Raw genomic sequence first — 25,091 nt, 5'->3', positions numbered from 1 at the left:
GGAGCAGAAGTCAGTCAGATGGCCTTAGCTGAGGCAGATGAATAAGCTGTATTTGAAAAGGTACTATTTATTTTTCTGCTGTTTAAAAAGCGGAGTATCCCTGCTTCCTGTGTCTTGCCAAATAGGAAATCCCATAAGACTATAGCCTGAATACATTGCCATCTGTTATGTAGGACTGTTTGCTGTCTGGATCAGTTGTGGTGACTCACTGCTCCTTAATGCTCATCTATTTTCGTATTTGCTTAACTTTTCCACCAGCATGCTTTAGGGCCTCCTATATCTAGGATGCCATAAGAGTAGAGTAAATAATGCTGCCTCTCGGGTCAAAGGAGGCTCGAGCCTCTGTGATGATGGGCGAAATCTTGTTCTAGCACCTACAGGCGTATGATAATCTTATGTATTAATCATTTCCTAGATGCTCGTGACTTCAGAAAAAGCTCTGGCGTGTGAGAATTACCTCTGTGCAGATATTAAAATATAAATACACTCATAATTTTTATGCCCACTACATTTTTGACAGTGTACATTTATGTGGGATTTCATAGGGAGTTCTCAGCAATGTAGAGCCCATTTAATCTAGCTTCCTTTATGGAACAGGTCATGGTACTTTGTCAAGCTTTACAGCTTGCATTATGGTGCACATGTTCAGTCTTGAGGTAATTGTTCCCAAAGAAGGCTCCTGTACGAGTTAATTTCCATGTACCAATTTCACAGCCTTGGTAGCTCTTTGCTCTTAAAACTGTCCCAGATAGTATAGGTTAATTAAATAACTTGCTGCTTATTTACAAATTATATGTTAGTATGATTACTTTAAATATAAAATAGCTAATAATTTCTGAGAAATCAAATATATCTTTCATTATATATATATTGTTAATCGAGAGTGTAAAAAGCAGCCATAAAAGTAAAAATGTTTATGGGCCAGAGCCTGGGTTTCTAGCATACAGCTCTACTTCCTATCACTTGCCATCTCCTGGTATGTTTGCATGCAAGGATTTCCTTGCTTTTTGAGAGGTGACACAATGCTATATTGCATGGAGCTTTGTACAGCACTGTGGAGCCCAAATTATCATCTTGTCTGTCTGCCTGACTTGTGGGATGACTTCAGAAGATCCTACTGACTTTGCTTCCCTTTTGTGAAATGGAGGTGGTGATTCTGACCTTCTGACGCCTTTGACTGGCTAGGTTGCAGCTGATTACATAACTAAAAGTTTGAGTTTTTCACTTAAGTCTCAGCTAGTTTCACCTAGAGATTCAAAGTGTGGGGGGGAAAGAAGTGCCAACAGAAGTGTAATTTAAAATATGCCAGTAAGTTTGGAAAATAAATGGGTCTGTACAAATTGGGATCAGTCAATATCTGACTTTCATGTAGCTTTGGAATGTTTCTGAAGTGAACTGCTCCAGTTCGTTCCTGAAGCATGCCCCAGGTTCAATGTCATGTACGTGTTTTCTTCCCATTTAACTACATTGAAGGGTTTGCTGCATTAACTTTGACAAGAAAATCACTATGACCTTCTGGGAGCTCTTTTGTTCTTACTGTGGAGAGCTAAAGCAAAGAACTCTACTGATACCATGAATTTTCAGTGCACAGGGATGTCATTAGGAAATGGCAAGCAGTATTTTGTTATTATATTAACCATGTAGCATTGGATTCACTACTGGATTGTACAGTCTGTACAATGTACAATAATTCTTTTAGACAATAATATAATGGAAGAGAGTTAACGAGTTTTTCTTTTCCAAATTGGATTGTAGTTTTTATCTTGCTTGCTGGTTTGTTGTGGTTGGAAGGAGACAGAGAGCAGTGATTACTTGTCCTGAGGAATGCTCTAATTGCATACCTTATGCACATATATATTTATAAAAGGTGGAAGAACTATAGCAGGAGCGGACAAGATAAGCCAGTGAGTTTATGTTCACAGCCCTAATGTGAATTAGAGAAAAGCAGAATCCAGCTTCTGGTATGGGTGCGAATTCAGCAGGTGTCCTGAGCACCAGTCTGCTTAACAATTGGTCTTTGGTTCTGCCCAGTCCAGAAGTTACTTCATGATGTTTGCGTTTTTTTTTTAAAGTGATGGATATGTGAATGGAACTGGATCTCAGGAAAATATTATTATCTGTCAGACTTTACAAGTGACTGGGTATAATGGGAATAAAGAAAAGAAGTAACATCTTGTGTCTAAACCATTAGTAAATGCCTTAGTATTCATTAAGCATGCTCATTTCCTGCTAGTAATATAGGTAACTACCACATACACTTATGTGTACATCTCTTTGGAGTCAGACTATTAAATTTAGAAGTCATTAACTATCAGCATGGGGAAATGCCTCTGCCAACCTGTGTCAGATGCCTACAGGCACACAGAGCTATTGAAGAACAACAGAAGAAAAAGCAGTACACAGCTGTTAATCTTATAGTCAAGGTCAGTGAATTGTCATTGATACTTTATCATCATCAAACACAAGAATCTTTCCTTGTAATGTTTTATCAGTAAGAGTAGCAGCTATCTTTTGCTCTTATATCCTTAAAATCCCTCTGGGAATCTGGCAAAGATGGCATTTCTCTTTATTGAAGATATAGGTATGGATAACAATAATCTAGTTAATTCCAGAAGACAAAAAAAAAAAAAAAAAAAACTAACAAATAAGTAAGCAAGCCACATGAAGAAATAAAATCTAATTTCTGATCATTCTGTGTAGTTTTTATTTCTTGGAAGTGATACTGGATTTTGCCTTGTTAATTCTTTTTACTCTCTTGGTAAATCATCTTACTCCTGACAGCTCATTGTTCTTTAGAAAGCTAGTATTATACTAGATCCGAAGGCTAGCTATCCAAGTTTGAAATGTGGGCAGCTGAAAGTAATCAGCATTTAGCATTCTCTCTTTTACAGTACAGCTGTTGTTTAAATGCAGCCCATGAAAATATATTTCCTGCTTTCTTCTCTGCCCGCGTCTAACATATCTAGCTGTGTCTGGGTTGGCATTGTCTTAATTGAAGATGGGAGGAAGAAGTCAGTGCCTTCTCAGTGGGACAGCATGCTTTTTCTGTGGTTTTGTGAGCAGCAGGAGGGAGGTTCCAAGCATCATGCCCTTGTTGCAGCTTTGCTGTCGTGCCCTCCTGGTGTTACTGAGGAATTGAGTTTATGGGAGCAAAGCTAGGTAACCTGTACTGATGGAGCATCATTGATGTGAGGTTGTAAATGAACAAGAATGGGCAAGTTCATCCAGTCAAAACAGTGTTTTAAGCTTAGGCCCCTATTTAATGTAAATTGTCACTCAGGTTGGTTTATGGACTTGAATTTGAGGTGTGTACAGGAGAGAGATCTTGAAGAACTATGAACTAGCCTTCAAGAAATACTTGTTGCTATATGCCTGAAAACAGACAGTGATCTTCCATTTCAGTTTGTATCCCATCCTGAACATTTTGGTGTGCAGTTTTTATTCTCTAGATCTTGTTAAGCTCTTAACTGTTTGGCATAAATAATGCTCAGCAGTATTCAGTGGCTCACAGGACATCAGACAAACCCTGGGAAGGGACAGCAGATTTGAATTCTAAGGTGTGAATCTTAAATGTGGAATTTGAATCTGTCTTTGATTGAAACTGAGTAAGTGGCAGTTGGAATCTTAAGTACAGGTCACCTTTTGTCTGTAAGGGTAAGACTGTCTCTGATGTACAAACAGAATACGTTTTGAAGTATTGCTTTCCAGCACTATATGTGCTATCCATTTAAATCAATTTGGGTAAAAATTTCATTGACAGAAATTCCATTTAATAGCATTAATAGGAAATAGGACAAATTTCAGTTGCATTTAAAAATTAAAATATAATTTCTAATGAATGTGCTAGTCTAATGTTAATGTGTTAAATATGAATAATGACTAATTAATAATAATTGTATTTAATAGTCTAATGACTGATAAATTATCATATTAATTTATGATAATTACACAATTTGAAACTTAGCATGTCAGAAGGGGACATCTTTAAGTATTAGTATTGAATGTGATTAAAGATTGAGCATTATGCTTTTTTACAAGTTAAAAGTGAATGGATAACGTTTCTGGGTGGAGATAAAAAAAAACCTAACTGTACATGCACTTTAGAACTGCCTAACAAGAAATGGCTGTCTCTCCTTGTTGCCTAGAAGATTTTCAGTGAGGAAAATCAGAGTATTATTCATTCTGGTCCTTGTCTTTGGAAAGCCACACAAACCAGCTTTCATGTCAATACTGAAGAGCAGCATAGCAAGCAGAACAGCTTCTCAGTAGATGCTGCTTTGACTTGTAAGAGCAACTCCCTCGGTCTTGCATAGTGGAGGATGTGAAGCACCAAGTCTCTGCATGCTTGGCTTTGTGGGCCTTGCTCAAAACTCTGCCTTTCATGGAGCAAATTCAGGGACTTGACGTGAAAACAGCAAGGATTGCCCAGACTACTGATGATGATTTTTTTTTTTTTTTTCTCTATTGCTAGGCAAAACACTTGCTATTTGTCTAGGAAAGAGGAACAGTCTTGGGATGGACATGTGCTACTGAGTGAACCCGCACCTGTGCATGAGCAGTGCTTTGAAATACTGAGTTATCTAAAAACCTATTGCAAGCTGTAAGGGAGAAATTAATCAAATACAGTTATGCAGGTGTCACAAGAGATGTGGGGGCTTGATAGAGAAAGCATGTTTCTCAGGAATTTCACTGGAAACTCAATATGCTGGATGAAGTTATATAGGATTTTCTTGAAATCAGTAATGATGTTTTCCAGTAATGAAAGAATTTAGCAGAAAGACTTTCTATTATTGGCTGTTGGATACATTTTCTGAGGGTACATTTTTTTGACGTTTAAAATGTCAAATGACATGGTACTCTGCAAAGGCAGCCAGCTGCCAAAGACTTACAAGACAGTAACATGCTTGGGAGCAGTCCCGATAAAAGATTTCCAGCTGGTCTTGCTGAACTTTGTCTAAAAAAAAAAAGTACAAAGTAGACAAGAAATAGTGGCCCCCCTTTTTCAGATGTCTGAATGCAGCCTCCCTGTGACTGACTGTACACCCCTTCTAATAATTTCTGCTTGTGGAGTGCTTGTTGGGTAAACCTGCACTGCAGGTTGCAGCAGAGCAGTCGGCTCGCACTGAGCTCGGTGCAGCCGTGGCCTGGTTGTTTTTGCTATCCCAGTCATTAGGCAGTCTGGAATGCGATCTCTTCTTCATTTTCTTTCTCTTATTGGCTTTTGACTTGACATAAGCTCACTAAAGTAAGGTACTGTTGTGCAGTTTTGCATGCATAGTGCGAATTAGAGAGCCGTTTTGGGTTAGCTGTTGTGTTTCTGGTGCTTCCTGTTTCTTGAAACATTTAGTTGAAGGAAGAGAAGCCTCTCTGTAACATAACTTTCTATTTATACAAGTGCATTTTTTTCCTTTCTCATCATTCTTGATTTCCATCCACTAAACATAAGGTCTCTCTAGTTTCAAACTGAAAATTAATTTCTTAACTCTATCGCTGATTGAGTTCCAGATGAGGCAAGAGGAGTTGTATCCTGTCTGACATGAGTAGCAGAATACCATGCTTTTTTTCTATGTGAGACAAACAGATATGACCTGGCATGGCAACAAGCAAAGCAGTCTAAAGCCTGGTCTTTCTCACAGAGTGAATTGCTACAGTGGCAGCTGTTCAGTGCAGAAAGTGAAGTGAAAGCCCCAAAACTGCTTTGGGACTTTTTTGTGGATTTTCAGGGAATGGCTCCTCAAGTATATGAATATAATCAAGCTTTTGCAACTCAAGCAGTGAAATTTCTGGAATACTGAAGGATAGGTCTTAGCTTTTACATACCGTAGAAAATTCTACTATTTCTAATCCTTCCGTGCCTTTGTAAATTTTCAAGTAATTTATTGCTGCATGTTTCAGCAACTTATTTGTAGAGACATATTTTTTCACTGCAGTGACTTATGTCTGCTATCCAAGGTGTGATACACTTTGATCAGTAGATACCCATGATAATTTTGTACAAAAGAGACTAGGTTTGATAAGGCTAAGTTTACTTGAAACTGGGGTGTTTCTAATGCCATTATTCTGTTGCTTGGGAAAGTTTTCTCAAATTTGCAGGACTGAATTTCTGTCTTCAGCCTGAGGTGAGTAGCCGCAAGGTCAGTCACTGAGATTATTAACTTGGAGGTGATCAAATTCCAACTCTAAGTCCCCTTTTCTGCTTCAGACAAAAAATGTGAACTTGAACTTTCAGTAACTGTTCTTTGTTTTGGCCCTTTGAAAAATTTTGGAGGCCTTGGGCCTGGCCCAGTAGGAGTCTTAAAAATTTTCACAGGAAAAAAAAACGTTTCTTCTTCAGCATTAACTGCCACATTAATTACAGGAGTGTCAGTAAGTACTGTGCAAGGTTATGGATTCTGTACCAAAATCAGGCAATTCTTGCTTAGTGCTTTGCTTCAGCTTATGCTGTTGGAAATTCAGTTCCCCCATGAAGACAGATTTTGGGTTTCAGTGCAGTGCAAGGAGTATTCAGTGTCTCTTAGTCAGCTTTGCCTGTAGCAGTTGTGTCATCACCTCTGAATATACCAGTAACATCTACAAACTACTAGCCTGCTATTGTACCAATTTGTTTAGATCTGTGCACACTTCATTCCTGAGGGCTTGTAGCTTTTCATTCTCCCTGAACTTGAGTGAATTTTCAAAACACTTCTCAGACACAGTCTTTGTCCTTCTTGCACTGCTGCTGTTTTCTCTCCTCAGATTGAGCTCTGACCCCAACTTCCCCTGGGTTTTCCTTTGCCTCCAAATGCATTGGCTGGTGAAATAACTGCCCCCTCTTCTCCCAGTATCTATAGCATTCATAAAGGGCCAGCGGTATGGTTGTTGCTCTCTGACATGGTTCAGTGTCTCCATTCCATTTGATGACTTGTAAAATAACAGATTAAAGGATTAAAGGGTTACATTCCTACTCCCCATGCCCCTGACAGTTCCACTACCTGCCTGAGTAGATCTCAAATTCAAACTAATCTGCCCCAAAACAAAAAAAAAAACCACACAGCAGGGTTAGATGCTGTGCAATTCTAGGAACGTATCTATCTCCATTTAGTCTTCAGAAAACTGGTCCAGAGACTAAAGTTAAAAATTCCCTGAGTTGAGACAGCTTTGTAGGTGGGAAATGTGAACCTTTCATGGTGTTTGGACTTGTATATTCCACTGGGACTTTTTGTTGTTATAACCAAACTTGTAAAGTCAGGATGGTAAAGAAAAGGTGATCCAACTTGAGTCTGCCTGTTTATGTGGCAGGCAGTACATACCCAGGTCCTCTTCCAGAGCCATTTGGAAACAACAAATATATATTTCCAGGCTTCTGTATCTTTAATCAATCCAAACTGGGAAATTAGTTTTAGTAAATATTTTTATAATAGAACAAAGTAAAAATGCCTCATGACATTGATTGGAAATGCTAACACCAGTGACCCATGTGTGCATTCAGAGCTGAAGTTCTCAAGTATGCTACCATGTGTTGTATAAACTGTGTGTATAATTAGACTCAGCTAACAGCTGCTGTTAGATTGGAAAAGATAGGTCCTCTAATAAGATGTAAACTAGCCAACAGCTTAATTTCAGTTCTTGGTGTCCAATGCATCTGCTTAGTCCAAATGTTCAGACAACTGCCCCCACCTTTTGCTTTGTGGGACCAGGGAAGTAGCTTGTTTGTAATTGCTTGCTAACTCTGAAGTGAAGTTAAACCCTTAGTATGCTTCACTGCATTTCATGGATGAGCAATACTTCCAGATGTAAGAAGCTGTTACATGGTACCACTGATTTTCTGCGGTGGTGGGGCTCCCCAGACTGTAACTGTCTTGAGTCTTGCATTTCTTGCACTGCCTTTCCCTTACTCCTTTCCTCTCCATTTCTGGCTCGTGCCAGTTGACAGGGTTTGGGGCAGGGAGGAGAGGGGAGATACTTTCTTCTTTTCTCTGTTGCCTGCCAGATGAAAAGAGTGTTTCTGGTAGATGCTAATTAAGGTTTATTTAACAGGTTAATTAATTTGTGTGGAGAGGAGTAAGAATGGTGTCAGGCTGCTGCTGGTTAGAAAAATATACTTGATGTTATGTTGTCATGGTTGTCGTTGATTGTCTTCTTACTACCACTTTGTCTGAAAGACTGCTGATCTACATTCCTGATCATGCCAGTGGTTTTGTATTATCCACTCCAATGCAGTGCCATGTCTTTTGTCATATTCAGTTGTACAGCAATAGTCTGCTCTAGATTTTTCTCTAGCTTTCCTTGTTTAATAGCTGTTGTGCCAGTAGAGTAAAGCAACTAACATGATTACTTCCACACAGCATATGTGAAGGTATAAGGTGAAATTCTGTGGAAATAAATCTCCAATGCATCTTTAAGTAAATGTAATGCTTGCTCTTTCAAGCATATGTAGAGCCTTAACCATTGTAAAATTAAATATTTTTTTTGCAAACTATTACTTTGGGCAGCAGAGGCTATATGATAAGTTTGTCTTGTCTCCAACGCTTGAGAAAACGAACAGATATGGATGTTGTGTTTTGGAGCTTAATTGTTCAAATTCAGTGACATTTGGTCAACTCATAACCTGGAGCTGCTGCAGGTAGCTTCTAACTTAGTGTGTGATATTAAGAGAATGCCTGAGATGTGGAAAAGTTCAACTGGTGCTGTGTTATCTTGTGTAGGCCATAGTCAATGTCCCTATTTAAAGAAATTCTAGGTGTGCTTGCTTATTTCCTTGCATATTGCTAAGGGACTTATTTGATGTTGCTCCTGTAGTAACTGAGGACCAATTCTAGTAATAATTTTTAGCAGCATTTGTACAAGTCAACTGATTTCAGCTTCATTCAGCTGGACTGTGTAAATGCTCTTCGGTGTGAGCTTAGGCTCACCACATGAAAAGTTACCTGAATCCTGGGCAAGTTCAGATGCAGTGAAATGGTGAAGACGTGCTAGACATTGTGGACAAAAAAAAAACCACCTTACTTGGTGTCTTAGTTTATTAAAGCCTTTCGGTTGCCATATGTTCCCTGACAAGCTGAGCAGACATTTCAAATCCCTTCCTACAGAACAAGTTTATGAGAATGGCCATCACAGGTGTTATTTGTGTTGGCAGCCTCAGAACAGAGGCCAAGGGTTGAATAGTAACAGAAGCAGCTATATTAACTTCTAATGCTGGAGGGACATCCTTTTCAGCAGACTTGCAGCTCAAAGTTGAGCTAACAAAAGCTTTCTCTGTTACTGCTTGGCCTGCAGAATAAAACCCATTAAAAGCCTATACAGCTGCCCATAAAGAGCTCCTGCTGTGAGTAATTGCAGCATCTCCAAGAAAAAGCAAATGTTCTTAACTCTTGAATAATGACCACAAGCAATTGAAGAGTAACGAGTACTTTCATTGACACAGGAATGTGTTTTGGTAGCCTGTTGTCATGAACCAAGCATTAGTGAACCAAGCACAGACACAAGGCTGTGATTTAACTCATGAGCTGATGCTTTAGTAAGCCACTACATGTGCATTTGCCCGAATACAGTGGGGATCTCACAAGAACCTTCTTGTATGATGACTCAGCAGCATAGGCCTTCTTCATCTAATCAATAGGTTTCCGCTCTGTTTTAGGACTACTTGCCCCTTTTCCTTTCCATAATATCTGTTGCTTCCTTTCTTCCCATAAGCAAAGGCAAAGTGGCAGGTCTCCTTTACTTTGTAGAGATTGCTATTTCAGCCTTGAAATATTGCTAGACATGTGAAGGATGGGGAGTGATGAAAAGCCTGTGTGCTATGGTCCTGCATCTATTAGAGTAATTAGTGTGCTCTGTCCTTATGCTGTGGGAACATGAGGCTACCCCTCAGGCTGCCCACTTGGTCTTTGATGATGACTAACTCCTTTTTTTGCCTGTTTAATCACAGCTTTAGTATCTTAAAAATGCATTTTAAAAAGCACACTCTATCAGGATGCACCACAAAAAAAAAAAAGAAAGTGAACAGCTTGAAAAAAACATGGATGTATTTAGATGCTTTGGGGCCCAGTGAAATTGAGACAGAGGTGCTGGTTTTTTCCTCTCCCTTCTTTGCCCTTTCCTCACTTGAAGAGCAATAAATAATGCTCCATATCTGAAGAAGAGGTTTAGTATTTGTGGGGAGAAAAAATATTGTTAAAAACTTCAGTCTGTCATTGTTATTAAAGTTACTATTTGTCACTGTCTAGTGTTAAGGTGCCAGATTCCTCTCTGGGTTTAAAAGTGATACCTATCCCATTGTGTACCAGCAATTACTGAAACTCTGTTTAGCTTTTGCAAGCTGAAAGTATATTTAGCACATTATTTATATGTTGTGCTTCTCTTGATATTTTTTCTGCAAATGAAGTTGTTGCTCAATATAGTTTTATATAAAACCTTTAATTTTTAATGTGGAATCACTAATCATGGATTATCTGGCAGCAAGCTTCACGCTGTTTCTTGGTATCTTTTGTTGACTACGATATTACCTCCTAATCTGCATACTCTTAAATCCAACATAATGATCTAGTTTCCCATAAGTGAGACCAATGATGTGCTATATAAACCAACTTTTACATGTTACAGAAATAATCCCTTTCAACAGGGAGGAAATTTTGCCTAGAGGAACTTTTTGAGAAAACACCTCATGAGAAATGCTAGTGTGATTGGTATAACTCCTGTTAGCACTTCTCTGAAAAGGATAAACTAAAAAGACAGACTGAGATCAATGCTTTCACAATTCCTTACAGAGAGCAGAGAGATTGGCCATGGGTAGAGCTTGGATGAGACGTACAGTGGTGTTGGGGGAAAAAAAGGATATGCAGCAATATGAAGATTACTGTGCTGTAAACTTTGTGCTTCTCAAGAATGCTAGATCAGCCTCATGAGGGTCAAACCTGCTTCATTTCCTTTACATGAAGGTGTGTTAAATTTCATACAGTATAAAAACTCTTCTGTCCCAAGTATCTTGCCAGGAACAAAAAGCTACATGGAGGTGAGGTTTAGCAAGGTGTGTGTACTAGTGGACTCCTGAAGGTATGTTGTTTGGTGTGAGAATACACAGATTAGTATAGAAGTCCAGTGTTAGATTTCATTCACAGTCTAGGCTGTAAAACATACATGTTGCATTTGAGTAACTTCAGATCAACAGATCTTTTTCCTTTTGCTTCCTGGGTTTGATTGTTATTCCAGGTGTGTTTTTTTCATTTTCTTTGTGTATTTATATAATGTAATTTATATAACCAACACTATCTGGGAAAAAGAAGTACGAGCCACAGCTGAAAAATAAAACATACAGAGCCTTGTCAGCCTTTTTGATGTACTGAAGTTTTTGGTTTTCAATTTTCTGGCCAATTGCCTCATTTTTGAATAGGTTAACCCAAGCTGAGGTAGACGGTACAGAGAAAAATAAATCTTCAGTGTTTTATAGTGTGACAATAAGTAGAAATGCTTAAAATCAGTTTCTACCCTGTGGCTCATACCAAGGTGAAGGTAAAATCTAGCATTTTATGAGTAATCAAGCTATTCTCAGCCAGTTCCAGGCAAGGATTCACATTACCTTATGTCGAGGAGATGCTAGAGAGGAAGTGGGGAGCTTTCCTCCTTAGTCTGCAAGTCTAATAGTCTCCAAGTTCTAATAAAGCACACGTGCCAATAAAAAGACTAAGTCTAGCAAATATCAGTGCTATCAGTGGCTCTTGTCAGCTGTGGAGTGGTCTTCACTGGAAAGAGGTCTGGTCCTTCTCCCTTGTCCTCTGCAAGCAGGAGCTTTTACATTTTCCAAGGCACTTGTGACTTCGGAGCGTGAAAAACCAGCCTTTGCTCAAGTGTGAAATCGGGGTTTTAGGACTAGTGTGTTGTGACCCTTGGGTTTAGGTGATGTTTCTCACAAGGCCTGTGGATGTGTTTGTGATTGCAAGAAACAGATTACATCGAATTTTAAAAACAAGCAAGTGTACATGATGGCATTTGTTTTAACCTCTTTAGTATAATAGCTGGTCTAGTAAACACAGTGATTATTTTGGTGTCCCGTTGCTACACTGGAAAGAAGTATCCAATTAACTGAATGAAGAAAACACATCTTCTGCTCTGAATGCACAAGACTGATCTAATGTCTAAATCTGAGAGTATTGAACGTTGTGAGTAAAGGTAATTAAGCTGTTAAGCTGACATGAAGAAAACACAAAGTAAAACCAACATACCCGTTCTTGGCTTGCATTCACAACACAGCTGTATTCTTGAACATTTTAATATGATGACTCATACATAAATACAGTAGTACTTCTAATGAAATGTTTAATTAAACAGAATGAAAGTCTGCTAGGTTAAATTGCTTCTGCTTTTCTTGGTATCCCAGAAGATGACAGCATTGGGACTCTCATGGTTATTTGTGTCCTGCTGAAAATACTGATGTAATGTTCCAAATAGCTGTATATGTGAGCTGTTGTTCTTTGAATCATTGGATTTTGTCCTAACAAAAGCAGTGTTGTGTATGGAGTCTGTACTACAGTTGTGTCTCTCAATGTCTTTTCCATTGCTGGGGGTTTTGCTCAATTGTTACACAACTATCAGTACCAGTACTGCTGTTAAAAGACACCAGGTTTCAGAAGTTAAAAGGGTTTCAGTAGTTGAATGGTGCATATTCACTGCATTTCCAAAAAAAAAAAAAAATTTCCCAAATATTGCAATATTTCTCAAATACTTCCTTTCTGAATATGTTTAAGTATCAGACATTCAGTACAGCTCTCAAAACCAGCGCATGGTTATTCAGTTGTGTGACGTTCTCTGTAACGGAGGCCATATGATTTGCATCCAGTGCAGTGATCAGCAGTTGTATGTCTCCGGTATGCTACAGGACCCTAGAAATGCAGGATGGTTTTCAGACACTCTTTTCTTACTCTGAAAGGCTTGGGTTCACCTGGGTCTCTAAGCAGGTATTCCTTCATAAGCTTTCAGGTTACCCTGTTGTCCGAAAGAATATATTACCATTGAAGAGAAGAGCAAGCTTGTGTACTTGACTGGGATAGAGTCTGCCAGAAAGTGTCCATTCTTTAGTTTAGTTTTAATTTGTACTGTAAATGTCCACAGTGTGCTCCTGTTCCTCTCCTGTCCCATTGCACTGTGCTTTGGGAGAGGAGCAGAGCTAGGGAAGTATGAGGAGACAGGCAAGGGTGAAAAGCCCTTTAGTACTCTTCACACTTGGCTTCCACTAGCAGCATCTATGTGCCAGGACTGAGACTGTCTGGAGGGCATGGATGATGGATTTCCATCTTCCCTGTCCCACCATCTCTTTGCTGCTGGAATGGGAGTACTGGTGGAAAAAACAAGAGATGGATGTTGCCCAATATTGAGATCCCAGTGAGAAAGTGCTTTGTGGATCTAGTAGCTCAAACGTGAACTCGTCCAGTTGATGTTTGTAGCTTGTAGTGTAATTTGAGCTGGCAGCATTGAGACATGCAAGCAGGGGGAATTTTGGAGAGAGGTTAAACAAACACATGCAGAGCTGTGCAGTCTTTTTCAGACGAGGGGCTTGGAAGTGGTGCTGTGGGAGTTTGGATGTGAATGTAAGCATTTGAACTTGGGAGGGAAGGTGAAGTGGTCGGAGGGACCTGTATGAGAAAATTTAGCTGTGTTGTGTAGGCTCAAAGAATGTAGCCTGAGATTGAGGGAAGAACATGTTAAATGAGTGGCTAGAGAACAGGACCAGGGATTAACAGCAGGTGTGGGGAGGAAGAGCTGGACTTCCAGACGTAAGGAGCTGGTAAGACTTCCAATAATCTTTTAACCACCATTCTTCACATTCTCTTAGTTTTCTTCTGAGGATTATTATTTGCTTTCATTATTCAGCTTGGCTCAGCTTGTGAGACACAGTGTGCATCTGTAAATGGCATTAGCTTCAGTATTTGGCTTGTAGTACTTTCTCGTAAAAGACTTGATCCACTATTGTTTTTAAAACCTTAGGCAGCTCACTGTAGAGCTCATGAAGGCTATGCTCTGTGGATGATATACGGACAAAGGGGTTTTTTACAAAATGCTGTCTGAGTGTGTAGACAGTTTTAAATTAATGTTTTACAATACAGTAATAATGTAAAGCAAACCAAATAGTAAAATGGCAAGACATTTTTGAGATGTTAGATCAATACATGTGCTTCTTTCAAATCAGTGGTAATGCCAGCAATGGGACAAATGACTCTGAAGAATGAAACCAGCTAAAGGCACCCTCACCCCTCCATTGTCCCATGAACTGTGTCCAGCAGGTCCCCAGTATGTTGCAAACATTCAGGAAGAGCATAAAGGCTTTTTATGTAGCATGGCTGTGAATAATAGATACAATCCAGAAAAGAATTGCTGCACATTGTGGAGTTTGTTAATGCATGTCTAGTCAGTGAGAAGGTTGAATGACAGATTTCTCTATTAACTGCTTACACAGACAACTGACAACTCAGCCACTCTGTGCTCAGCAAGAGTGAGGTGGTAGAGAGTCCCTCTGGAGAAGAAAACTGTTATCATCTGCTTTGAGAGATGCAATGGTCAGGGTTGGATGGGGAGAGAAAGAGATGTCTGCAAGAATAAGTACTGGGAGAAGGCCTCCTCACTTGACCCAAAAGGTGATGTTGCAGTAAGGTAGGGCTTGCTCTATCTAAATAATTTCAGAGGGAAAGATTTACTAAGGGATGCAATTATCTGTGTGAAATGTTGGAAAGCCCACAGAACTTTTTCTTCTGGGCACCGCTAGTGCCTATCTCTTAAATAGTAGCAGGGAATGTTGTTACCTCCTGCCCTCTTCAGGGCCATATGTGGAGGGGAGGGGGAAGGAAGGTTTCAGGAAGGGTTGTGGAGCACGGACTGGGTGTGGGTCTGCCTGGATTTTGAGCAGTGGTGGAGTTGAGCTGGGGAGAAGGCAAGAAGCTTCTGTAAGAGAAGAGCTAACATGTTAAAGACTGAAAGGAAAATGCGGAAGATAGTATTTTAATGGAAGAGTGTTGGAGATGAGTCTTTTGACTTCCTATCTGAAGCGTAAGTGACCCTGCATGATGCTCTGAAGCTCCTAGTTCATGTTACTTTCCACATGAATCCAATGTTTATCTATGAGTTCTTTCTAAGAAAACCAAAATTCCTGGGACAGGATGTTTTACCTGCAGAGCCTGGATTATAAATAATTTTAGAGCAGAAGCTCTGGGAGCCAGGCAGATCAGAGTGAAGCTTTGGGCTTTGGCCTTGCTGGTTTGCATAAAAGCAAAGGGAAAGACTAAACAATGAGAGTTTTGGATAGGTACACACATGCAGACTGGGTATATGCATGTCACACTTGTTAGGGGGAAAAATGTGCACAATCTAGCTGACAGTGTTGAGTGGATTTTAAAAGTAGGTCATTCAGTTAGCACCATTTCTTCTGTTATTGCAAGGTTTATTTTCTTTTGGGTATCACAGCTTTACTTCACTGTAGACTTCTGCTTGAGACTTGCATCGCTTAATGACTGGTGTAGCATTGGGTATCAGTGTATGTAGTTATTTCACAGCACTGTGGTAAAAAAAAAAGAAAGCAGGACTGGTGTAATGGGGGATAACATCAACATTATGTTACCAAGCAGAGACTACATTCCGTTTGACAAGTGCTTTACTAGATTAGAAGTGTCTCAATGTTTTCAGGTAAAAGTAGAAAATATTTTAGGTTTTGTATCCAGCTTGACTGACATAGCACTCATTAAGTGCTGTGAAAAACATTGTCTGCGCACAATACAAAAAAAATGCAGGTGCTGACAGAGGTATGAACCTGAAGTCAAAGATGTAAAAAGCAACCTGTACCTTTGCTATTGCAATTACCTGGTAGCTCTGTGTGTCTCAGTGGAGGTGTCACTTGGGTGCTTATGAATATTGTAGCAATTTAGGAGTTGAATGTACTTTTTTTTTTGTTTTTTTTTCCTGAGACACAACAGATGCTCTATTACTTCAATGAGTCTAGTTACAGTTTTATTTACTTAAAGTTTATTACACTGATTTTTCCAAACCTATATAAATACCTTACTCTGTATCTGCTAAAACAGCTACATTTTTTCCTGTGTGTGTGTGTGTGTGGTAGTGATGGTGACTTTTTTTCTTTGGCTATCTTTTTTGGTTTAAGGCTGTTTAGGTTGTAACAGTGAAAAGAGTGTTACTGAGAAAAGCCTTAAATCCTGTTATAAAAGCGGATCTTGGCTTTCTATTTTATTTAATTTTAAAAAAAACCCCAAAACCCAACAGAAAAACAAACACAAAACCAAAATTCAAAACGGAACACCACAACAAAAACGAGAGCCCCAAACCAATAAAACCCACTAAAGTTGCTAATAGACTGATACACAATAATGATTACTCCAGACTCCTGATTGGCATAAATGGTTTGGAATAGACCTTGATATTACCTGCCAAGGAGGGCAGCACTTCCATGGGACTCCTAAATTCAGAAGGTGTGACTGAAATGGGTGCCTGGGCAAGCTTTCATTGCCATGAAAGTGGAGTAAGATCCAAAAATACTTCAATTTTTTTAATACGCTGGGAAATAGTTGCAGATGGAAGATTAAAAAACAGATTTTATAGTGGTTGAGATGAGTTCCTGAGCAGCATGTGTGCCACGCAGAGTGTCGATTATGGCTATTTTTCTCTGGATTTCTACAAACGTTTTTCTGAAAAACAGAGTCCTGGGATGGGTGTGAGTTCGGTTTAAGTAATGTGGAGACAAGTAAGAATGAGGGGAATGTCAACACAGGTCACTACAGCCTTTTCTGCATACCAGCAAAGGGGCAAGGAGACTGCTGACAATCAGGAGAAGCAGCTTTGGGTGCAGCAGACAACAACTGGGTTTGAATCAGGAATGTCAAGTGTAAGTTACTTGCCTTGCCAGGGATTTTAGGCAGCTAACTTCTTTCAGCTGTGTGCTGGCAATCTCCTTGCCCTGTGTTGGGTGAGTAGTGCAACACAGCTGTCGCCCAATTTCTTTTAATGATTGGGTTCTCGGGCAGCATTTGTGTCATCTAAGACAGCTTAAAAACATACTGTGGGCTACACTTCACCTAACTACTGGGGGTTACAGGTTTTGCCCTGACTTTGATTTGCTCAAGAAGTCTGTAGTGACCAGTGTTCTGGCCTGGGCATCTCTCCTTTCTCTCATCAAAGTAATTAGTTGTTACTCAAGTGTGCATACCTCCTGAGCTAGCTTGGTCATGAAGGAGGAATAACCACTAGAAAAAATGCGTGCTTTAGGTGAGTGTGAGGAGGGTTGTGCTCCGTGTATGCCTGTATTTTTCCTGAGTGGCAGAAACCTGAATGCTTTTGTCACTGATCTCTGGTGACAAGTCTCATTTTGCATCTTTCACTCTGATGCAAAGCATGCTCGGGATGCAATTGTGTTTTGAACTAGTGTTACTCCAGGTTACACTGTCCTTTCCCATTGTCCTCACCATTGTGTTGAGTAAGTGGAGCAAAAGGACAAAGTGACAAAAACTTGGGGGTGGGAGGGTATTGGGAACGTTTGGAAAGAACAAGAGTGAGGCTGGGGTCTTGGGGGAGAGAAGGGCAGAAATCTTAAGGGCATAGATCTAGAGGAACGTCCATCATTAAATGATCATCTGCCCTACCTAGCATGGCAGGTATCCAAATGAACAGAGAGAGTTTCTGAACTGTAATTTCAGAAAGTGTTATCTATTATGTGGCTTACAAAATATATAAAGTCTTCTGCAGTCTTCTGTGGGGAGAAATTTAGTATCCCAAAAGGAAAAGCCTAGATTTGTGGTTTTCAAGATATTTTACATTATCCACAGTTAGTTTTAGCATATGGATAATATAATAAACACTTTTTAACTTAAAAGCATTGCAAAATGTGAGTGAAAGCAGGTAGAGATAATATGTTTAATAGGATTTGAAAAGAAGAGTCAATTGTAGTTAGTATTTTGAAACTCTACAGACCTCATTTTGTGGGGGGCTTGCAGCATAATGAATAAGAATCAAACGGAATTGATGATCACTAATTTAGTTTCAACTGTGGATTAAGTCCACAATGGGATGCACATTTTTGTTCACTGAGGCTGACACAGATTTTTATCTAAGACAAAGCCACGAACTCAGTCAGGGACAAGAAGTGGCATTCTAGGGCTATCTTAATTAAGGTAAGATCTTTAAAAAAGTGTCAGCTGCATACGTACATACAAAGAAAAAATGTAAATTAACTCACCAGTGATATAACAGTTGAGACACTGATTTTTAACCTAGGTTGAGGTTGTCATGGGATTGCAGGAGCAAGTGCAAATGATAGGCTCTGTCATCAGCAAGATGGACAAATAAATATCCCATTTATTTTTTTTCTGCAGAATTTTATAGTGAGTTCCAGGACTTACATTTGTTGTTGTTGTCTGCCCAAGGCTTGCCTTTCAGTGGAAAATAGAGAAAACATTCCTTCAGAAGAAGAAATGAAAAGTTTCATGCATTCAGCTCTTGCATGCACAAGCAACCCAACCAATCCAGTGAAAATGAGCAGAGGAATGAGATTTTCTGTTTACCTGAAAGAACTTGGTGAAACTACAAAGTTAAATTCCTAAAAGAAAAATGTTCTTTTAAACCCATGGGGTATATTTTGGAAAGGACAAAGAGAGTTGAGCTCCCCGTGGCTGCAGAGAATGGGGACAATGTGTCATAATGACTCCATGAAAAAGTGGATTGTTCGTTGCAGCCTGGCTCGTATTATCCAGGGTCACAAATGGTGGAAATGCTTTTTTTAAACTTGCTTAACAACACACAGTTCTGAATGTGTTTAATGCTTGGATGTGCTTGGTTGAATTGCACAGACATCTTGATGTTGCTTTCAGTGTGTTCATAATGGGTTGGTGAAAGTGTGCCAGAGCTAGGGAATACCAGTAAGGTGAGCTGGTGCTTTGGGATAATACCCTCTTCTGCAGCATGGCATCCGAAGGCTGTGTTATGGCTGCTGGTAGTGATGGTTCTGTGCCAGTCACCTGTGAAACGAGTTGTAACCATATTAAGGATGAGTAAATGACTTTTGTATTATCTCTAAATTAACAGTAAATTGAATATAAGCACAGCTGGCAGGAATCTGCTAATCTGCATTTGAAATTTCGTAGCTCTTTGCAAGAAAATTTTTCTGTATGATAATAGTTTCTTTGGTCTGCATGGCTTATTTCACCTACCTGCAGGAGGGAACCATAAGCTTTGTGTGGGGTAAACTAAAAAGAAAACTTGTTATAATGTTGTAATTTCTAATTTCTTACAAGAGACAGTAGCTGCCCTGTCTTTGAAAAATTAGTAAGAGCCCTGTACCTTCAGATGTAGAGAAGTAAAAAGGGAAGGACTTTTTATATAATCCTATAAGACTGGAAGTACATTATTACTACAGAGTGTAATGGTAAAATATGTTGGACCTTGCACACTGTCCATCTGTCCATGACTTGTACAGATCTGGTGACACAGTGAAATGTGTATGTGTATCAAGTGTTTGCATATGGGCAGTTATGTTAAGTGTCTTCCTAAGAGATGAGATGTGTAGGAATTGCATAATAATACCGGGATTAATGCAGTCACTTAGCACTAGGCGAGGCCCAGGCAGCTCCTCTCCATCTGCTTTGGTTTTCCCTGCTAAATTTATTGGTGGGTGGGTGGGTGACTCTTCCAGTGTCACATAAGCTGAATGTCCAGGGAAAAATCACATGTATGTGAAGGAGTAGTGCCAAGTCCCTTTCTTTACCAAATTTAACTAGTCATCTCTGGAAATACACATTCTTCTAGTCCTAGCTTAGGTCATAAATGAAAATGGGCCTCTTCTCATGTGCATACTTTTATAGATGTTAGCACTGTGATATTAGAGACTGGGATGTGTTTAGTTCCTGTAGGTATTCCTAGCTAGGCAAGTGCTGAAAATAATTAGCATTGTGCAAAGATGTCTTTCATGTGGTCCTAAAGTAAAATACATAGTTTTGGGATGTTAAGATGTTTGGTGCAGGAACCCGCCCACTTCTTGTTTTCTTGAGTCATGTATTGAAATACAAATGTTGTAAAAGATTCTTTGATTCTTAACTGTGTCATTTTGCTGCTTGCTGTGTAAGTACTATCCGCTGATGAATCTTATTACTTGTTAATTATTTAATATAAACACTAGATGTAAAGAAGGACCACCATGCTTTCTTTCTCTATTTGACCCCATTGTAAAATAGACCACATGGATATGTTTGTTTATACACTCTTGTAGGATGCTAATGTCTACCTCTTTTTCAAGGAGCAGTTTTACATTCGGACACTGTTAAGAGGTTAATGTATTGGGGGTTTTTTCTCACTACTGGATTTTGGATAGGTTTTTAAGATAACTGTAAGGGATTTTTAAACAATACCATGTTGCACTTAGCACTTTTCATCACAGGATTGTTTGCTCTTTTTGAGTAGGCAAATACTGCTACTGCACTATTTTATCAGACTGTGAAACTAAGGGCTGGTTTCTGCTTAAAGGGAGGAACAATCAAGAGAATAACATTAAAATTTATTAACTGTTTATTCCAACTTTAAAATTCTTCGTAACTTTTATGGAAATGCTGTGTATCACTTAAAATGAAAAGGGCGGAACAGAAATTTCACTCTTGTTTTATACTGAGCATTCTTCTGAACTACTAAAATGTTTAATGACCTCCAAATATTTCTGTAAGGAATATATGATCCCCTATTGAATTCTACAGAATCATTTCATAAAACCATAAACCACAGATTTTTTTGCTAACTCCTGCATGAGTTTTCCAGAAATGTCTCCCCTGTCCCATATCATTAAAACACAGAAGGTGAATGAGCAAAGGTGACAGCTCCCAGCAGTTTTGGATCAAGAGAATAACAGTCCCAATAAATTAGAGACGACTGTCACCATTAATCATCTGTAGTATAAAATAGAGCTTGCTGGAGTAGAAGGGATGTCCTTGATTATGGTGATGAGGCTCATGGCAGGACATGTAAGTCTTAAAGGGGAGGGGAGCATTCTTCTGCACGATCAGCCAACACGCATGGAAGCAGCGTGGGCAGTTGTCCAGGAGGTCAGATAACTTTTGATGAGGTAGCCTGAGATAAGAGTGTAGTTTTCAACCATTAGTCACAGTCTGCAGACTGAGCAGTGATCACTGATGTTGCCAGATAACTTTCAGCAGGTAACTGCTGTGTTTTATAAAGCAATTTTGATTTTGCTTCTATTTCTACTGGACACCAGAAGCTGATGTTTTCTCACCAGCTGTAACTCATTTCTTACTAGGTTTACACTGACTTGTGAAAGACTTTGACTCAGTAGTCTGTGCATTTAGATTGGGAGTCAGATTGCTTTTTGCTTGCTTAAAATTACTTACCTTAGTGTGCAAATAAAACTTGAGATAAACTTGCGGAGGCATAATTTATGAGTTTTCAGTGCTCAGTTGGATACAATGACTGTATGAAAAATGAGGCTTCTTTCAGGAACAAGTTGAATACTTGAAACTACAGTTTGCTGCTTTATCATCTCAGCCCTCATGTTGCAGAGGGTAATGAAAATATATCACTAAGGTGTTAATGATGAAAAAAATGAAAAAAAAAAAATTCTTCATTTGAAGAAAGCACATGAACACATGGAGATTTTTGTGTATTTTAGCAAGGTTTTGAACTGAACTAGAAAACATCCAATGTTGTCTGAGCTGCCTGCCATGTTGGCTAGCAGACAGAAAACCTTGAGTTTCCACAATGGCTTGCATTTGGAGGATAGTCTTTCAGAGACTTACTTGAATTTGCTTTTTCTTAATAAAATGTATGTTTCTGAAAACGGTGATAGTGTAGTAATAACGTTAGAGTCTGAGACCTAAGGACAGGCAATGAATAGAACTTGGTCTTTAGTCTTCAGTTCCTCTGTGGGTAGCAAGCTTGGTCTCGTGCAACGTTTCCTAGGGAATTAATTTGTATTTGCTTCTGGTTATCGACTCCTTCAGCTGGTAATTAATCGTCAGGAAATGTTATGGAGCTTGAATCTTATTACTTAAACAGAGAGTTCATCTTGTGATTAGCTTTTCGTGCTTAAGATGTTGCTCTTGAATGCTGTGTCTCTTAGTAAATAAAAGTTTCTTCAGGGGTGTTTATTGTGAGTTACACTCTAATCATAAGGGGTTTACATCTTGGACACAGAGCTAAAATACTGTAATAGAGTCTTTTATTTTGAATACAAGTTGCTCTACATATATACAATACCTGTTCCATGAATTGTGAATGTCTAGGGACAAGCTTGATAGCTGTCTAATTAGAAGGAATGAGACAAAGCCTATCCCATGTTTAATGTTTGTTGTTCGATAGTGTGTTGCAGGTGTTAAATGTCAAAGAGGAAATGAGCAGAAAATAAGAGCCATTTCAAACAAAAATATTGTGTTACAGGTAGCACCAGGAAGTGGACTTTGGATGGTATGGTCTTGGAGAAATAAGACAGCTTTTGCAAAGAATTTTATTACAGTTCGTTTTGCTGGAAAATTGATGGTGGTAGGAATGAGATGAAGCAAAAATGGTGGAAAAAGGTGTCTGGGAACTGGTGAAGCAGTTGAGGTGAGATGGAATGGTGATGCATTGCTACCTCTGGCCATCACCTCTGCTCTCTTGTCTGTGCCAGCATCGTTAACAAAGTCATATCTGTTGGGTGTAAACAGCCATGGGGGGCGGGGAGGGGAAAGTGACTGAAGGATTTCCGGTGTCAAAATTGAGCTAGCAAGAGACTAAATTAGGTACAGATAGCCATTTTGTCTTGGTGGCAGAGAGAGGAGGGACCTAGAGCCACGCTTTGTGTTGTGTGCTTGGCTAACAGTTCATGAGGAACAGCCAGACAGAGCTAGAGGGGCGCAAATCAAATAGCAGTGACTTAGGAAATGGAGGTTCTATTTTGCTGTCAATAGCATGAAATGCAGCACTCAATAATGGTGTCTTAATTTTCTCTTTACATTTTTTTTCTGTGTTTTTGCATCATGCTTTCAGTAAAGTATTAAGAAGGCTTAGCAGCAGCAGAAGCCATACCATCACTACCTGACTTAGCCAAGAAGCATTAAATGTATTTGTTAGGTAGAAAGAATAATACTAGCATATGGAAAGTGCACAGATGTAGACAAAATAATAGAGTTTTCTTCCCCGCACAAGATAGGGGCTGTCTTTCACCTTCAAACAATAGAAGTAACTTTTTGTCCTTCAGTGGTTAGCAACCCTCTTATTTGTTTTAAGTTTTTTAAAGGTGTGATTAGGGGCTTATGGCAGTCAATCTTGGGTAGCCACAGAGGAAGATGAAGTGGGTAGCTTTCAGGAGGACTCATTCCCCAAAGTGAAGGTCACACGCTGTTAACAGTGGTTGAGTTCAGTGTAATTTCACATAATCTCTTGATCTTGTCAGAAAGGAGCTCTTGTGCATTAGACTAATCATGATATCAGATCAATATCGAGTGGGCTGAGAAAACCAGCACTCAAGTGTTTTCTACCCTATACTTAGTCGAAATGCTGAAATATTGCTGTACAAATTCCCAAATGGTTAGGGACAATAAGCAGTTCCGTGGTAATCATTTTTGTCTACAGCTTGACCCTTGCACAGCTGCTTTACGTACTGTGATGGGCTTTTTGATGATCTTTCTCTTTTCCTGTTTTAAGGGAATTTCAACACTGTAGGAGGTCTGTGCCCATTAAAAGGGCCCTCATGATGACTTTTTTTTTTTTCCCCCCCTTCCTTTTATTTACTTTGATGTGGTACAAGTGCCGCATGGCTCCTGAAGTAACAAAATGAATAGCTCACAAGAAAGCCTCCTTAGTCTTTAAATGAAAATAATTGAGTTCTTTTAGCCTATTAGTGCTTAAGAATAGTCTTCTCTAAGTCCATTACCTCTGGGATAAAAGCCGTATTTGCAGCTGAATAAGCCGCATGTACAACATGACTTGTTGCTAGGGAAAGAGGCTTTCTTAGATCTCTGCCAAGCAGAGTGGCTTGTGTTGTAGATAAAAACTGGATGACCTCAAACTGCATTCTTGAAATCCTCTTTACTCTTCAGTTGGCAGCCTGAAAATATTTCTGTGTCTCTGTCTTTCTGGAGCCACTCTCATTCCCTTTTCAACTTGGACAGTCAGTGACGTGGGAAAAGAAGCCCCTCCTGCCTATCCAGGCCAAGTCTACGAGGGCAACACCCTCTTCCAGGCGGTTGTGTCATCTGAGTGAAATGCCCAAATCCCAGCTGTGCATGGTGTGATTGAAGCCTGTGAGATGTGGACAGAATAGTCTGTTAAATTGGCAGTCTTGCCTGTTTTCATCACTGCAGCGAAGGACCAACTTCTTTGCAGTGCAGAATATGTCCCGGGAAGGCAGAATTTACAGTAGCAAAACATATAATAACTGACTGCAGGAAGTAAAATAATTTGGAGTGCCTTTGCAAATTTTTTAGCGTAGCCTTATCTCAGACCTCACAATTTCTGGAGTCCTGAGCTACACCTGGAAAGTGTGCTCGTGGTGCTGCTCCTGGATTTGGCGCCAACAGTGTGTGGACTAACCCAGCAGTCTTGGGTGGTGGTAAGCTCTTCTTGTTTCTAATGGCTGAACCCTGGTTTTGGTGGAGTCATTGATACTAGCCTCCATCAAGAGTCATTCCAAGACTGTTAAAATAGACCAGGCAGCGTAAACGTGTGTTGAGAGGAGTCTTGCCAAAGTACCTTTAAACAAGAGATTTAACTCTCTGTCAGCAGCGAGGCACATAAAAATGCTTTTTGCTCTTTAACAGCTGACGTTTGTAACAACTGCACAGAACACAGTGCAGTGGAAAAGAAACTGAGATGGTGCTGTACTGGTTAGTATAACAAGCTTCAATAACAGCAGGTCCATGGCAGTGCCTTTACTCAGCTCAGGTTTATCAGATGGGTCCTTTTTCCCCTGTGGAAATGAGGACAGTTCGGTTTTAAAACTCGTCTTTTTCATTTAAGAATAGCAAGTTTGGGAGTTGATGGGTGAAAAAAGGGTAGTTAATAGTTTTTAAACACCAAAAAGGACTTGGTAGTTATTGCTCTGATATCTGCTGTCTTACTTGCCAATGCCTGTTTGTTGCAAAGACATTGTA

At 39.5% G+C, this 25,091-nt stretch overlaps 1 protein-coding gene across 5 annotated transcripts in view; it reads left to right on the top strand.

Annotated features, from left to right (window-relative positions):
- The window catches only part of ARHGAP24 (Rho GTPase activating protein 24), a 225,847-nt gene that overhangs the window by 39,501 nt on the left and 161,255 nt on the right, over window positions 1-25,091 (top strand). The gene's annotated exons all lie outside the window — the stretch shown is intronic.

The sequence above is a fragment of the Tyto alba genome, unplaced genomic scaffold, assembly GCF_018691265.1.
Source record: "Tyto alba isolate M040663 unplaced genomic scaffold, T.alba_DEE_v4.0 Super-Scaffold_23, whole genome shotgun sequence".
NCBI lineage: Eukaryota > Metazoa > Chordata > Aves > Strigiformes > Tytonidae > Tyto > Tyto alba.
This window is presented reverse-complemented; position numbering and strand designations above follow the sequence as displayed.